This window comes from Amblyomma mixtum, chromosome 1 (genome assembly GCF_055824585.1).
Source record: "Amblyomma mixtum isolate Tamu chromosome 1, ASM5582458v1, whole genome shotgun sequence".
Classification (NCBI taxonomy): Eukaryota; Metazoa; Arthropoda; class Arachnida; order Ixodida; family Ixodidae; genus Amblyomma; species Amblyomma mixtum.
In genome coordinates, this window is record NC_143012.1 from 186,170,242 (window position 1) to 186,185,984 (window position 15,743).

The following is a 15,743-nucleotide window of genomic DNA, read 5'->3' on the forward strand; positions in this document are numbered from 1 at the left end:
TAGCCACAAACATGACTTTTACCATTGCGTGTTTGTGTCATTGAGGTTTCACTGCTCCTCGTGCATGCGCAGTACGGCCTTTCGTCAGCTCCACGAAATGGCTCGGCGACTCGCATAGTGTTGCTTCCGCAATAAAAAGTTAAGCAGCAAAGACTTGTTTGCATATTTCGACTTGAACTAAACAGCTACTTTTTAGTTATTGTTTTAGTGTAGGTGTGTGTCTGCAAACGTATCAGGCGCAATACTCAGACAAGTCCAACCAGTGAACACCGCCACATCATTAGCGATTGCGTGCTAACACTTTTCAACGAGTGATGAAGTTGTGCACTGTTGTAGAGTTTATTAGCCATAGAATCTGTTGCATGGTCGCGCCGACACAACCACGCTGGACGCAATGCTCCTTCCAGATGGTGGTAATTCTTTTGTTGCGGGTTCTGACCAATTCATTAGCCACGCTGAGGCCGTCCGCAAACTCACTCCGTAGTGAATTCGGCACCAGCAAGGAACTGACGCTGCTATAACCTCAGCCAGAGTGATGCGGTGTTATCAGCCCACCCAACAAATCTAGTTGGGGAGCCCAGTCCGCATGCCAGGACGCTCTGAAAAGTTTCTTCGCCGATACTTTGACCCATACGAGTTGCTCCGCAAGCTCAGCCAGGTAAACTACAAAATTCTTCCCCAACGCGCAGTTCGCTCCACTGGACGGTTTTTGATGGCCTCCAAACGGAATGTGTCCTCTGTATTGTGACAATTCAAAAGTTGCTTGACGCGTTCTTTCCTTGACTTTGCTGCCGAGGAACTTCAAACACCGATCATTTTCATCAAATGCTGTGGACTCATATCAGAATTTGACGTCTCTGTGCGTTTTTGTGGTTAGCTGTCTTTTTTTTTCTTTTTTTTTCAGGACTAATTTAATACCTGTGCATCTTGCTCGATATCGTATTGTAGTTTTTTCTTTTTGTGTTATCCTTGAACCCCCGGTGTTTCAATTTTCACACTTTTATCTTATCTTTTTTCGAACTTTAATCCACTTCTAATATTGGTGTTTGCGTATTTTGTGGTTTTCTTGCTATGTTTGCTGAAATTGTTTATTCTTACTATTTTGTTTCTCGTATATTCATATTAGTGTGTTTCGTGTGCCCCCCTATGTAACACCCTCTTGCAGAGGGCCTTTAGGGTATTTGAATAAATAAATAAATGGTTCAAAAGCTACCTTGGCAGCCGCTGTAATATGGTCAGATTTTTCGGCTGCGTGTCCGACGGGTTTTTTACATCATCGCCAGCGCCCCAAGGCTCCAAGTTAGGGCCGCTGTCGTTTTAATGCCTGTTAATGATTTGCCGTTATACGTCATGAACTATAGGGTTTTTCTCTTTGCTGATGTCTTAAATTATTCCGCAAGATTGAGAACTTAGAAGACCGCCGCCGCTTGCAAGCTGACATTGATAACATCAAGAAATAGTGCTGGATTAATCATATTAAGAAAACTTCCACTTTGTTTCTGACTAGAAAACGCCACAAAGTTATATTTTGCTTACATATCTCTTGCCAGCCTTAGAGCTCGTGTTGTCCATGTACAAGACCTTGCTTTATGTTGACTCAAGGCTTGATTTTTGACTCCATGTACCTTCACACTCTAAGAACTGCTACTCCTGCATTAAGAGTAAAAGAGCCTCGCTACTCCTGCAGGTCTCAATCTACTCTCTCTACAAACGAGAAAGAGTGAAAGGTCCTGTTCACTCCTCTTGACAAAAGAGTAAAATGGCATTTCCACTCCTGCATACCCCAAGGGAGTTCAGTGCTTGTTTTACTCCTCCGCCCTTACGGCCATACAATCGTAAGGGCGCGCTAGCTTCTCGGGGCCGGCCTGCCAGCCTGGATGGCGGCGTCAGAAAAATGCACTGGTATTGTTTGTTCACGACCAAAGCTCTGGGATAGAGTATCATTAGCCAATGTCGAGTTGTTGGTAGAAGCGATAACAGCCATACAAATTTCCTCCCATAGCCGCTTTGCTGCTGCTCTGGAGTTCGCCTGGCCTCTGCTATAGCTCCGCTCCTGAAGGGGTCGCGGAAACCGAGCATATATTTATTTCCCTATGACGCGGGGTTCAGAGTAAAACGGTGCCGAGGGTAGCACCTAAGTGCTGGCCAGTTTCGAAGTGCATTCAGCTACAGCATCTATGTGAAATCGGCTAGGTTTAGCGACGACAAGGGCAGCCAGCGAGCAGCGCACAGTTCGTCGCCCGGCGCGATCGCGGGCGCCGTCGTTGCCGAAAGCTCGGCTCGCTCAATGATTCGCTCCGTAGCTTGCGAATCGCGCACGCAAGGCTGGAAAATCGAGCAGCGACTGGCCTGCGATTGAGCGAGCCTTTATGCCCACGTTTGCAGCACAGGTGAACAAATTTAGCACACATGCATGCATGGAATATCGGCGGCGTTGCGGCGATTCTTAAGATCGTCCTCGACGCCATCATCACCGTTCGGGTGGACCCGAACATATCTTTATTTCACTACGAGACATAGTTCACAATAAAACGTACTTACAATGCAAAGAGTAGCACCTCAGCGCTAGCCAGTTTCAAAGCGCTCTCAGCTCTGGCATCGAAGTGAAACCTCCTAGGCTTAGCTACGAATACGGCAGCCAGGGAGCAGGCCGAAGCTCGTCGCGCGGCGCGCTCGCGAGCAGCGTCATAGCTGAAAGCTCGGCTCGCTCAAAGATTGGCTCAGAAACTTGCGAATTGTACTCGCAAGGCTGGCAAATCGAGCAGCTAGCGGCTGGCCTGCGACTGAGCGCACGTTCGCAGTACAGGTGAACAACAATTAGCGCACGAATGCTTGGGATACCGGCTGCGTTGCGGCCACGTTAAGGCGATTCTTAAGCTCGTCCTCGACGCCATCGTCACCGTACGTGACACACAGGCTGAGAACTTGAATTCGAGTACGTGCTAAAGTAAGCTGCTCGTATTTCTCGGAACAATCTGAACTCGAAAAGACAGTTGCTTCTGTCGGCTTCCATGCATGTGGGCTCTTGCTATAGTGAAAGTACACTCGAACAGGATGCGGCGAGTGCGGGCCGCTGTTGCATATAAACTAAAGTGTGAAGCAAGTATCGTCGTAGTTCCGTAACGCAGTTGATATCACAGTAATCCGCTTGTACGGGTCACATTTAAGCTCTGTTTCATGTAGATCTCCGTCGACCATGCCAGTGTCGCGTAGAGTAATGCATCGCAGCTGCTCTTTGTCCTACCGCTCGCGTCGAACATATCCTTGATATGTACGAGTTTGCGATACGGTGCGTTTCTTTGCCTTTTTTGTCGCATTTAAGGGATTTTCGCTGCCGTCAATCGAAATTGCATTCCGTCAACAGCGTCGTCTGCGCCGTCGTCTGCTAGGACACCCGGGGATGGGATCACAGGATCGCAGCTTCTACAAACGACATGTCAGCAAAAGTATCTAAAAGCGCTTTGGTATTCGCATTTAATAAAGAAATAAAATGAAAAAATATAATTTGTTTTTGTTGCGAACACAATTCAAATATTAGTAATAAAAAAAGCGCATTTGTAGGTTTTTTCAACGAAGCAAAACTGCAGCCGTCGTCACGTTTTGTGTTATTTGGGTTTTCGTAGCATTGTTTGAGTGCTCGTGCGGTGGACGTGTATGAAGAACACAAGTGTGTTTTGGAAACCAACGACGAGAATTACGCCCTGTCAACACTGGTGATTTTCAACGGGTAAAGCCCTGAAGAAAGGTAGCGCTACGACTTCTTGTCATCTGGAGAGGCAACGAAGAAGAATGTGCGGTTTTGCTAAGCCTTGATGAGCCGTCTGAACGGTGAGTCCCGTGTACGTTTCTTTACTTCTGATCTCTATTCGCACGCGTTATTAGTGTGCGCCTATATAGGGATGGGAGTGCAGGCAGTCTGCGTGCGGTTGCCTCAGCTATAATGCGTTAACGCCGATTCACACGACGGTCCGTTCGCCCGCGGCCCGCGCACCACGTATTCATGCGTCACCACATTGAGAGGCGCGCTGTCGGCCGCGGCAGCGGGCGAACGGAAAATCGTGTGAATCGGCCTTTACCAGAAAAGAACGGGCGTATAGGCCGCATGGCAACTGTTGCTCCATAGTCTCTATCTGCGTTTAGTACTCGGGTGCCGCGGTAAATAAAAATGCCACCAGTTATCATAACAGAGTTATGCGGTCGCTTGCTAGCGCTGCGAAAAACAACAGACAATTACATTCCAATAGCATAGATTTGTGCTACATAGGAGAGGATGATGAGCGTGCAGTGCCACGTTAGAGAGCGCTCTTGCTAGGCCAGCTGCGGACAGACAAGAGAACTGACAACGGTCGAGTTGCCTCGCGGCTGGTGCCCGTCGGATTGATTTGTGCTACTTAGAAGATGACGATGAGCGGCAGTGCCGCGCGACAGAGCACTCGCGCTAGGCCAGCTGCCAACAGACAGTGCTCAGTGTGTGTACTCGTGGGATTAGTGCTTACGCCTTAATATTTGTCGTACAATTTTTTCGGGGACAATGATCGCGTGTAAAAGGCTGGGGCATATCCCTTGCCTAGTCATTTGTAAATTTTTATCTGTGCTTCCCCATGGAACAGAATTTGACACAGTATTATGTCAGAGTTAGATCGTTCTTGCGTCTGCCCTGAGGTGTAGGTGTCGATGCTTCCTCGCCTTCAGATTTTGAGAACTGTTTGGGATGCAACTGCGCACTTATTTAGGATTTCAAGCTTTTTGCTATATCCCTCGTTTGTGCGGCCCGCTTTCAAGTCGTTCGCTATATCGGTGATGGTTTGTTATTGATTTTCACTTTCTCTTATTTATTCTTGGTTGACTGCCACCAGCTGTGCTGCCGGCGATTCTCCGCGCTCGGAACTATTCCCAGGCACGAGACCCTACCCACAGACCTCCCTGCACCACACTCACCAGTTTTCTTCGGTATTTTTTTCCCTTGCTCTTACTTGCATTGCCACTAGGCAGTTTTTATTTCTGTGCAGGTTTGTTAAATGCAATACCAATTTTCGTTTCATGCTGTGATGTGAGATATCGTGCTTCTTGCTAATGAATGCATGCCTTTTCCATCCTCTCATCATTTGTGCAAAGCAGACGGGTCTACTGGTCGCTACGTTCAATTTAAAAATACCTTCGGTGCTGCTGCAAAGCACCCTAGTAGTAATAAAATCCTGTGCATGCTATATTCGAATAGTTACGCTCTTTTCATCATGCATAAAAATAGTGGTATTCCAGCCTGCTCATCTTTCTATGCGGGTGTGACAGTCATGTAAATCTACTGAAAAAATGTATATCGGTGCATCACATACAATCTGTTCATTTCTTTTGTCATGGGCCCTCTCATTGCTTTTTGTGTTCCTATGTTACTACCTTATTCTAATTTATGAAGCAGTAGACAATTTCTTCTCTTGTCATTCATGACATTGTTACGGCCACTGACAACAGTTGCTCTGACATATTTATTTGCAGTTGCCAGCTGCCAGTATCTACTGGGCCATTCGTGCTTCCAGCTTTTGGCTGTGCTATCTCTCCTCAGCTGTTTGTGGTAGGTATTGTTTTCCAGTGATGCATACCTTACCTGCCTATTTAGAAAAATTTCGTAGACATAGGCTCACAGCCGGGTTTAGAAATGCATGCAGAGCTCTACGTGCACTTAGCAGCAGTACCTCCCTGTATAATCACATGAATCTGATCCTGAATTACATGAATGTAATTACATGATCTGTATGAAATAGTCGCTCATGAAGCTTTTGACTGCTGCTGTTAACATAATGGAATTTACACTGCTTCAGGTGCAGAGACTATTTCACACATGTTGCCTCTTCACATATGTGCCCTCTGAAAGGGCGAACATATTCCTTTATCCCTTTAAAAAATATTGTGTTCTATCATGATGCTTTACCGGTATTTCTGGTGTATAGACCAAAATGTCACTCAGTATTGTAACATGAAGCGGGAACTCAGTTTGTCCAATGTTTTAGAGGTAACATGAAGCGGGAACTGAGTTTGTCCAATGTTTTAGGGGTCCTAAAACATTGGACCAGCACAGTTCCCACTCGAGTTATTGATCACTTCGCTCTCGCCCTACCATAAGCTTGCCGTCCAGGTTGGACAAATTGATAGAGCGACTGCTCCAGTGAAGTGGTGGTTCTGAGTTCGAACACCGGACCAGGACGAATCTTTCTTTAACTACGAAGTTTCTGTGAAAGCTGTATAGCTTTCCTCTGTAGCCATTTGGCTGTGCTCGAGTGGATGTCAATGAGTAATTACTCCTTATTACAGATCTTTTGTCAACGCCAAACTGATTCAGTAGCAACAAATAGTAGAAGGGTAAAAGCATGCTGCTCCCAAAAATTCGTTAAGCATGTTATAAAATGTATGCTGTGTCCTCCACAGATTGGAGGATCCCTGTCTGTTACTAGTCAAATTTCACTACTCCACCTGGATTGGACTCCCACTGCCCTTCTCAAACTTTTGAAATCCTGTTGCCCTAGCAGATCATCAGCTGTCGGTTGTATTACTTTCGCTTCAGTGAAATTTGACATGTAGCGGACAGGGATCCTAGAATTGTGGAGTACACAGGCAAACTGGAGACTTATAGAATTTTTTTACCAGCCAAGGAAGACGCATACACATGATTCGTTGTCTGTGTTTCACAACTGAAAGTTCTAAATGCGTGCAAAAGTGTATTGTGCATTCGCACGTATTTTGAAAACTCAATTTTTGCAGCATCAGGTTTTCGGAATTGGAGCTGTAGCATTGCCGCCACAGAATCCCGCTCGTTAACAAAGCGCACACTTATTTGCTAGGTATATATTCGGTATACCGCAACCAGTACACGTCACTGTTTGGAAGGTTCTGTCGTGAAATTTCTGATTGTGCAAGGTAGCTTTTCTTTTAAATTCAAGCGCTCTCTATTTGCTTTTTCCTGTGCATATTCATCGGTCGTTTCAATTCGGAAGCGTTGGTGCTGCAAGACGTGCATACGGAAGCTATGTTTGTGCACAAAGCTCCTGAGTTTTTGAAAGCGCAGCTCTGACAGTTCTCGTTGTCATAAATAAGTACAAAGCAGCCTAATCTTTTTGGACACACCATTTCATGCTCTTAGCTGTTTCTGAGAAACAGGCTGCCTTTTTTTCTGTTTTTGGTGTGAAACATTCCTAACTTCTTTCTTTCTCGATGCACAGATAGCCTATGCATACACGGGCAGCTTGATTGCAATATTTAGGGCAATATTTATAACAGGTGCAGTGAGCCTTGGTGCATGTGGACAGAAATTAAGCTAGGGTGGGGTGGGGTATTTTCGCACAGGGTAATGTTATGCGGAGGGTTTGGCGTATTGAAACCGAGTCTTTCTGAGCTCTTATTAGACGTCCCAGCACCAGGACAGTAGTTGAGGCTTTTCTTTGTTGTCTAGTCAATGGTTTCCATCACATAAAATAGCCTTAATTCTAGCTATCCCGTGGCCGTCTAACAGAACGATGCAGATATACTGAAGTGATCAGTGTTGCATAAAAGTAGTGAGAACATTGCAAATGCTAGACAACTTCATTGGTTTGCAGTGCACTAACGTGGCAGTCATAGAGAATTACACATTACATTTGCAAATCTAAATTGTGCATAATAGTATGGACTGGCACGTAATGTGCGAAGTAATCACAGTTATCTCGTTCATGCCAAATGCTAGTGTCAAACATTGTCAGTATTGCATATTTATAAAGAGCAGGCATGCTGCGCCTAACTTGTCGTTGGATAGATTTTATTACTATGAAAGCAAAAAGTTTACACATGGCTGTCGTGTTCTTGCGTGGGAAGTAGTATTACCTTAAAGAGTATAAACACCAAATTTTTGGTTATGTGTGTTCTTTGTAGTGACGTGCTGGGCATTCGTATACATAGAATTGTTGCATAGTATTCGTCTCCAATCGCTAAATAATTACAACCAGATTTCTTTTCTTCCCTGTTTCAATAGCATAGCAATTGCTATGACATCAATGTTCAGTATAGGTTATGGAAGGCACAAAAAAGCTACGATATCGCTACTTCATCGTTTTAATTAGTTACAATGCTAAATAAACAGATTCACAACAGCGCTACGGCACAAGGACAGAAGAAACACGAAAAACACAGGACGGGCGCTGACTACCAACTCTTTATTGCGTGAAAAACCAGCACAGATTTATACTATTTCCTTGACCACGTGATGCACTGTCAGCCACGGGACACAGCGAAGGAACGCTTCACACGTTTGGGGAGTCATCACACAGCTCGACAGAACTCATAAAACGTGCATGCACTATCAAAAACTATAGCATTACCAAGCTAATGATAAAGGGACTAACAGATACAAAGATGTGCATGGACCAGCTACAGCCAATGACAACTGCAGCTCAGATAGGCAAGAAAATGAGTACTTCAAAGCTAAGCGGAATCTTTGGGCTACGTAAAAAACATTCAAGAGAGCGAGAAGGCGTAAAAGCATGAGAAAAGCATGAGCAAAATGGCGATGAAAAAAAGTAAAAGTTGCTAGGCAATAGGCACAGTCAGCAGGCTAAAAGCGAAAACAAGAAACCGACACCAACAAATAACACGGTAAAAGTAACAATCGTTAAAAAGGGAAACTAAAAGAAAGAACAAAAACATGAACCACCACCGGCCAAACAATGAAGACGGTAAAACAACTAAAAGTCTTTAAAAGACAGAGGAGCAAAGTTCCGCATAAGGTCAACAAACAAAACAACGCAAAATAAAACACTATAAGGTGAGATGCAGGAAAAACCGTTTGTCAGGATGTCTAGCAGTTAAAACGCAAGAATCGCGTCCGTTCAAGAAAGGTCCTTTCTTTCTCCTGTAAACAGACAGATGAGCTGCTGATGCACTCGTCCCCAGCCTTTTCAATCAAAAAACCTTCAATAATCTCCCTTTCTATTCTACTCCTTGCGGTCGCCAGAAACTTGGTGTCTGAAAACATAGGTCGACAATCGTGACGGGGTTGGTTACAATGTAGTGCCATGTGGCTCCCAGACTTGTTTTTTACGTTCAGGAAGTGTTCGCTTGCTCTGTCATTGAAGCAGCGTCCGGTCTGGCCGACGTATACTTTTCCACAAGTGAGGGGAATCTGGTAGACAACTGCGGATCGACATTCGGTGTACTGACGGGAATGTTTTACTGAGCAGGTCGCCCGCTTCTTCCGGTTTACCATCGGACACACTCTTGCCAACTTACATGGGGCAGAAAACACAACGTTCACATCGTACCTGGCTGCAACCTTCTTAACATTGTGCGATAGCTAATGGATATAAGGAATTACGGCAACACGTTTCCTTTCCCTGGGCTCTCTCCTTCCCTCTCCTAGCTTCATTTTCTGTAGTAAGGCTTCGCACAGGCCTGCTATGAGGAAAGGTGAGTAGCCAGCTAAAAGAAGGCGTTCAACCTGGTTATCAAAGCTGTAATCAGCCATGTGCTCGCAACTTTTTGTTAGTGACGCATGAAGTGCGCTAGTTGCGACTGCCCGCTTGACAAGTTTGGAATGCGCACTGTCGAAGGGGAGTAAACCTTTCTTCGATCTAACGTTGTACGACCAACACACTCGCTTACCACTAAAAACCAGCAACAGATCTAAAAACTGGATCCTGTTCTCTTTTGGCATTTCCCACGTGAAGTTCATTCCACCAGAATAGTCCTTGAACACTCCGACGATGTCCCTGACGGCTTGTGCTGCTGCTATTGACATGCCACAAGCCGTCAGGGACATCGTCGGAGTGTTCAAGGACTATTCTGGTGGAATGAACTTCACGTGGGAAATGCCAAAAGAGAACAGGATCCAGTTTTTAGATCTGTTGCTGGTTTTTAGTGGTAAGCGAGTGTGTTGGTCGTACAACGTTAGATCGAAGAAAGGTTTACTCCCCTTCGACAGTGCGCATTCCAAACTTGTCAAGCGGGCAGTCGCAACTAGCGCACTTCATGCGTCACTAACAAAAAGTTGCGAGCACATGGCTGATTACAGCTTTGATAACTAGGTTGAACGCCTTCTTTTAGCTGGCTACTCACCTTTCCTCATAGCAGGCCTGTGCGAAGCCTTACTACAGAAAATGAAGCTAGGAGAGGGAAGGAGAGAGCCCAGGGAAAGGAAACGTGTTGCCGTAATTCCTTATATCCATAAGCTATCGCACAATGTTAAGAAGGTTGCAGCCAGGTACGATGTGAACGTTGTGTTTTCTGCCCCATGTAAGTTGGCAAGAGTGTGTCCGATGGTAAACCGGAAGAAGCGGGCGACCTGCTCAGTAAAACATTCCCGTCAGTACACCGAATGTCGATCCGCAGTTGTCTACCAGATTCCCCTCACTTGTGGAAAAGTATACATCGGCCAGACCGGACGCTGCTTCAATGACAGAGCAAGCGAACACTTCCTGAACGTAAAAAACAAGTCTGGGAGCCACATGGCACTACATTGTAACCAACCCCGTCACGATTGTCGACCTATGTTTTCAGACACCAAGTTTCTGGCGACCGCAAGGAGTAGAATAGAAAGGGAGATTATTGAAGGTTTTTTGATTGAAAAGGCTGGGGACGAGTGCATCAGCAGCTCATCTGTCTGTTTACAGGAGAAAGAAAGGACCTTTCTTGAACGGACGCGATTCTTGCGTTTTAACTGCTAGACATCCTGACAAACGGTTTTTCCTGCATCTCACCTTATAGTGTTTTATTTTGCGTTGTTTTGTTTGTTGACCTTATGCGGAACTTTGCTCCTGTGTCTATTAAAGACTTTTAGTTGTTTTACCGTCTTCATTGCTTGGCCGGTGGTGGTTCATGTTTTTGTTCTTTCTTTTAGTTTCCCTTTTTAACGATTGTTACTTTTACCGTGTTATTTGTTGGTGTCGGTTTCTTGTTTTCGCTTTTAGCCTGCTGACTGTGCCTATTGCCTAGCAACTTTTACTTTTTTTCATCGCCATTTTGCTCATGCTTTTCTCATGCTTTTACGCCTTCTCGCTCTCTTGAATGTTTTTTACGTAGCCCAAAGATTCCGCTTAGCTTTGAAGTACTCATTTTCTTGCCTATCTGAGCTGCAGTTGTCATTGGCTGTAGCTGGTCCATGCACATCTTTGTATCTGTTAGTCCCTTTATCATTAGCTTGGTAATGCTATAGTTTTTGATAGTGCATGCACGTTTTATGAGTTCTGTCGAGCTGTGTGATGACTCCCCAAACGTGTGAAGCGTTCCTTCGCTGTGTCCCGTGGCTGACAGTGCATCACGTGGTCAAGGAAATAGTATAAATCTGTGCTGGTTTTTCACGCAATAAAGAGTTGGTAGTCAGCGCCCGTCCTGTGTTTTTCGTGTTTCTTCTGTCCTTGTGCCGTAGCGCTGTTGTGAATCTGTTTATTAAGCATGAACCAACTAGCCCACACCAGAATCCTCTTACAATGCTAAAGCCAGCCTGCCTTAAGAGTCGGAATCACAATGAATGACGAAGCCGCAATTATATTGCAGTTTTCCTCATGCCTCCCCTGGCTTATACTGACCTTTGATGCCATTGCCATTGCTCAGTTTTTAAAAGTGAAGCAGGAGAGAGAAGATATTTAATTACAAATTATTTAGCAGTCATAGGCAAATACTGTCTGGTTATTAAAAACAAAAAAAAAATGTGCAACTGAAATTTGCTCGGCTGCTGACCCAAAAGACGCGGGTTCGATCCTGGCCGCGGCGGCTGGAATTTCTTTGGAGGAGAAATTCTAGAGGCCCGTGTACTGTGCGATGTCAGTGCACGTTAAAGAACCCCAGGTGGTCGAAATTTCCGGAGCCCTTCACTACGGCGTCTCTCATAGCCTGGGTCGCTTTGGGACGTTAAACCCCATAAAACCAACCCAAACCAAACTGAAATTTGTTGTCTGCCTCTTTGAGATGAGAAATTTTGAATTTTTCCTTCACTATTTTAGAGCATGAAATTCAGTTAATGGTATCTGAGAAACAGGAATTGCAACAGCCATTTCTCTTGAGCAAGAAAACTGTCATTGGTTTAAGTGTTTTCCCGATTCAAGGTTACCCTATATTTTAAACTGCACAATGTATTATGTGACAAGAACCGTCAAGCACAATAGGTGTGGTTTTAGAAATGACTGGAAGTGATAAGGGAATACATTTACTTAGAGCAGGTAGTGACCGCTGATCCGGATCATGAAGAGTAATAACTAGAGGAATATGAATGGGGTGGAGTGCATATGGCAGGTTCTCTCAGATCATGAATGGCAGTTTTTCAATACCCCTCAAGAGAAAAGTATACAACAGCTGTATCCTACCGGTATTCACCTATGGGGCAGAAACGTGGAGGCTAACGAAGAGGGTTCAGCTTAAGTTAAGGACAACGCAACGAGCTATGGAAATAGAAATGATAGGCGTAACATTAAGAGATCGGAAGCGGGCGGAGTGGGTGAGGGAACAAACGCGGGTTGGAGACATCCTAGTCGAAATCAGGAGAAAGAAGGGTGCTTGGGCAGGGCATGTAAGACGAAGGCAAGATAATCGCTGGTCCTTAAGGGTAACGGAGTGGATTCCAAGAGAAGGCAGGCGTAGCAGGAAGCAGCAACATGTTCCATGGGCGAAGGTTTGCAGGAACACGGTGGACATAGCTGGCGAAGGACAGGGTTAATTGGAGAACATGGGAGAGGCCTTTGCCTTGCAGTGGGCGTAGTCAGGCTGATCATGATACTTGCAGAAGAGCTTGCTCATGTTAAAATTTTCATTTGGTAAATATGTGCTTGTTTTACATGCACACAGCTTTTGAAAGGACTAGCATAGTGATAATTGTATTGGGCTTCATAAAATTGTAGCTCTGAATGAAGGTTTGCAATGAAAGGTGTCTGCACTTGGTCACAATATAGGTACACACTAGTGGCGACATGACACACACGATCAGTACATTCTAGTTGTATTCTTTCTTTTTTTTTCATGGGGTTATATGCAGGATAGTATGAAAAGGGCATTGGAATTGACTCTTACTTGCATTATTTTCATTCATGTTTGCAGGCACCCGGTGAAATGCACTCATAGCCAAAGCTCCTTCACTCAGCCGAGCAAGCTACGGCATCATCCAGCATCTTAGTTTCTTTTGAGCGCTTACAGCTCACTGCGGTGGATTTGGTAGATGGGTTTACTTTGCTTTTGGCAGTGTTCTTGGCATTTAATGTCAAGTACACCCCAAAAACAAAGCGGGCTTGTCTGCTGCTTGAGACACTAATGGGGCTTGATCCTAGCGAGCGCCTCCCGAGCATGTTTTGGGCAGCCACAGCAATCACAGCAATGACTTGAGAAATAAAAGTTATCAGTGTTGTACATTTGTGTCATTATTTCTTGAACCATTGTTATTCCCAACCCAGACAGAGCACCATACTAATGTGCAAACTGTAGTGTAGCCATAAAGTAGTTGTATGAGCAAAAATTATTCTACTCAAAGATTATAATCCCTTTTGCTCATTACTCTTTTGTAGATGTAGCGCAGGTGGATCCTGCAAAACATATGACCAACTTGCTCTGAAGAATATATGAAATAAGAAAATTAGTACGATACATTGAAAACACGTGAAACTCCTTTTAAAGGAGTAAAATAAGATCTGGGCTGATACTCCTTGAAGGAGTATAGTCACTCTAACAAACGGAGTCCTGGAACTCTACCTGAAAGAGTAGTAGGATGCTGTTTCAATGTGGTAGCTTTACTCCCTCGGAGGAGTGCCTGTACTCTATTGCAGGAGTAGTACAGTACTCCTTGAGTAGGTGTTGGATCACTCTTTGTCCAGAGGGAGTAATTTTATTCTGGAAAAAGGAGTGGAATATGGGACAAGCGAATACTCCTTCAAAGTGTGTTCTGGGCACTCCTCTGCACTCCTTTAGTTCTAAGAGTGCAGTTGTCTTGCGCGCTTTGAGGCATTTTGCCTTAATTGAGAGCAATGATGTCAGAGTGGCGAAATTGCATCCAGCGGCTGGTACGACGCCATGCTTTGCGAACACAGCTGGCACTTTTGTTATCGGCATGTTCCTAACCGCAGCGCTAGCGCTGATAGCTAGTCAAATCCAATCTAGTGCTAATCTCTTTTACTCGCGACAGTACCATTTACATGCCTTTGTTACCAAACTTAAAGAAAGCCCGGAAAATACAAAAGCTACCATGTGACAGCAGTGCTACTTTGGCGTCCCACGACGCATCTCACAAAGCAAAATCCTTTTTTTTTTTTTTTTCAGAGCGCTTTTGCCAACGGTGCTTTGCGTGTGCACTGAGCGAGAGATATGCGCCGGCAGCTGTCACGTGGCACATTTTCGTAGTCGCAAACAGCGCAGAGGATTGTCATAGATCCGAAAAAATGGGCTGCGCATCGGTTCATCACGCACAGGTGCTTTATACCCACCCACTATGATGAGACCCCTCAAGAAGTGATTGCAGCGTTCATATCGCAAAGTAACGTCTAAATAGCACTTGTGAAGCCCCTATAGGCTTCTCAGATAAAGAACTCGGTTTCCTCGCCGCTTTTGCATCGTCGTACGCATTTTTATCTCTTTTCGTTGTTGTTCTGTATGGTAACTTACCATGCCTTGTGTCTTTTCTGCTTTCCAATTTAAACACAAGGTTTTGAAAACAAAGTGCTTATTGGCAGTCAGCGCCCGTCCTGTGAACAGATTTTCCTGCTCCTTCAATCTCTGCACTGTGTGCCATTAGAAATCGTCGCCAACTCGTCCAACTAAATGTATTGCTATGTGGCAGCTTTTGTGACCCGCGGATTTTCTTTTAAACCTGTGAATAAGGTGTCTAAATGGTACCTTGAGCACGTATTTAAGACTACGGTTTGTCAAAACGATCTGCTACCTGCGGTTAACGCACGTAGCCTGGAGTTCGCGCTGGCCCAATGCGAACACGGCAGTTTTTCATGGCTGGTGCCGGTAAACAGCTGAAGCTGAAGGGTAGCAGGTCCTGGAAGCGATAAGCAAGTAGTGCAGCTGTGGAAATGAAAGCCAGCTAGAAAGCAAACAGTGACAGATGGTCTCCCTTACAAGATTCAAATCATGAGCGTGCCATAAATTTCGTACTGCAGGAGTTTTTGCTTCGGTGATATTTTATTTCAAGTCGTAAACTACGATTACGACTGTGGGAGCTCGCTCATCGGGGTGTATTTTTCGCACAACTGCAGTCATTATAGCCGGCATCCGTGCTTCGTGCGAAGCCGGCGGCGGGATGACGTTTCGTTTGCTTCACTTGCAAAGGGCATAACCAGTGTTCCTACTAAAAATGTCGTCGTTTATCTCTTTCAGTTGTGCCATTTGAACAATAGACACCCCGTGCGTCTTTCGCTCATTGCTGCTCTGTGTGCGTGGAATTCTGCTTGTCAGTGGCATGCATAAATCCGAATTATATGTCCGCGCAAATGATATTGTGATTTATTATTTTACCACTCAAACTTTCCTCACTCTGTGGCATTGTATTTGCAATAAAAGGCGCCCTTTGTACGGATAACTTTTCAGTTGGTCACGTTTGCCCGAACTCTTGATTGTTTTTTTAATACGTAGCTCCCCTTTCCTGAATTCTTCGGCCGTGAAAAAAAGCTAACGGCATCCATTCAAAAGCTGTTCAAAAGAGGCCCCTGATCAGGCTTCGACATCTTGCTAAACAATGACAGCGCGAATAGAGGGCACTGTGATCTTGCTGTGATCTTTCCGACTGTGATATACTACCACAGTCG

The 15,743-nt window shown here is 44.9% G+C and overlaps 1 long non-coding RNA gene across 1 annotated transcript; it reads left to right on the forward strand.

The window, feature by feature from the left end:
* The first annotated feature begins 3,568 nt into the window (after positions 1-3,568).
* Positions 3,569-13,336, forward strand: LOC149370218 (uncharacterized). The gene is made up of 4 exons (XR_016285614.1): positions 3,569-3,828; positions 4,857-4,950; positions 5,494-5,569; positions 13,045-13,336. It is a non-coding gene; the product is annotated as an uncharacterized LOC149370218 (long non-coding RNA).
* The last annotated feature ends 2,407 nt before the right edge of the window (positions 13,337-15,743 follow it).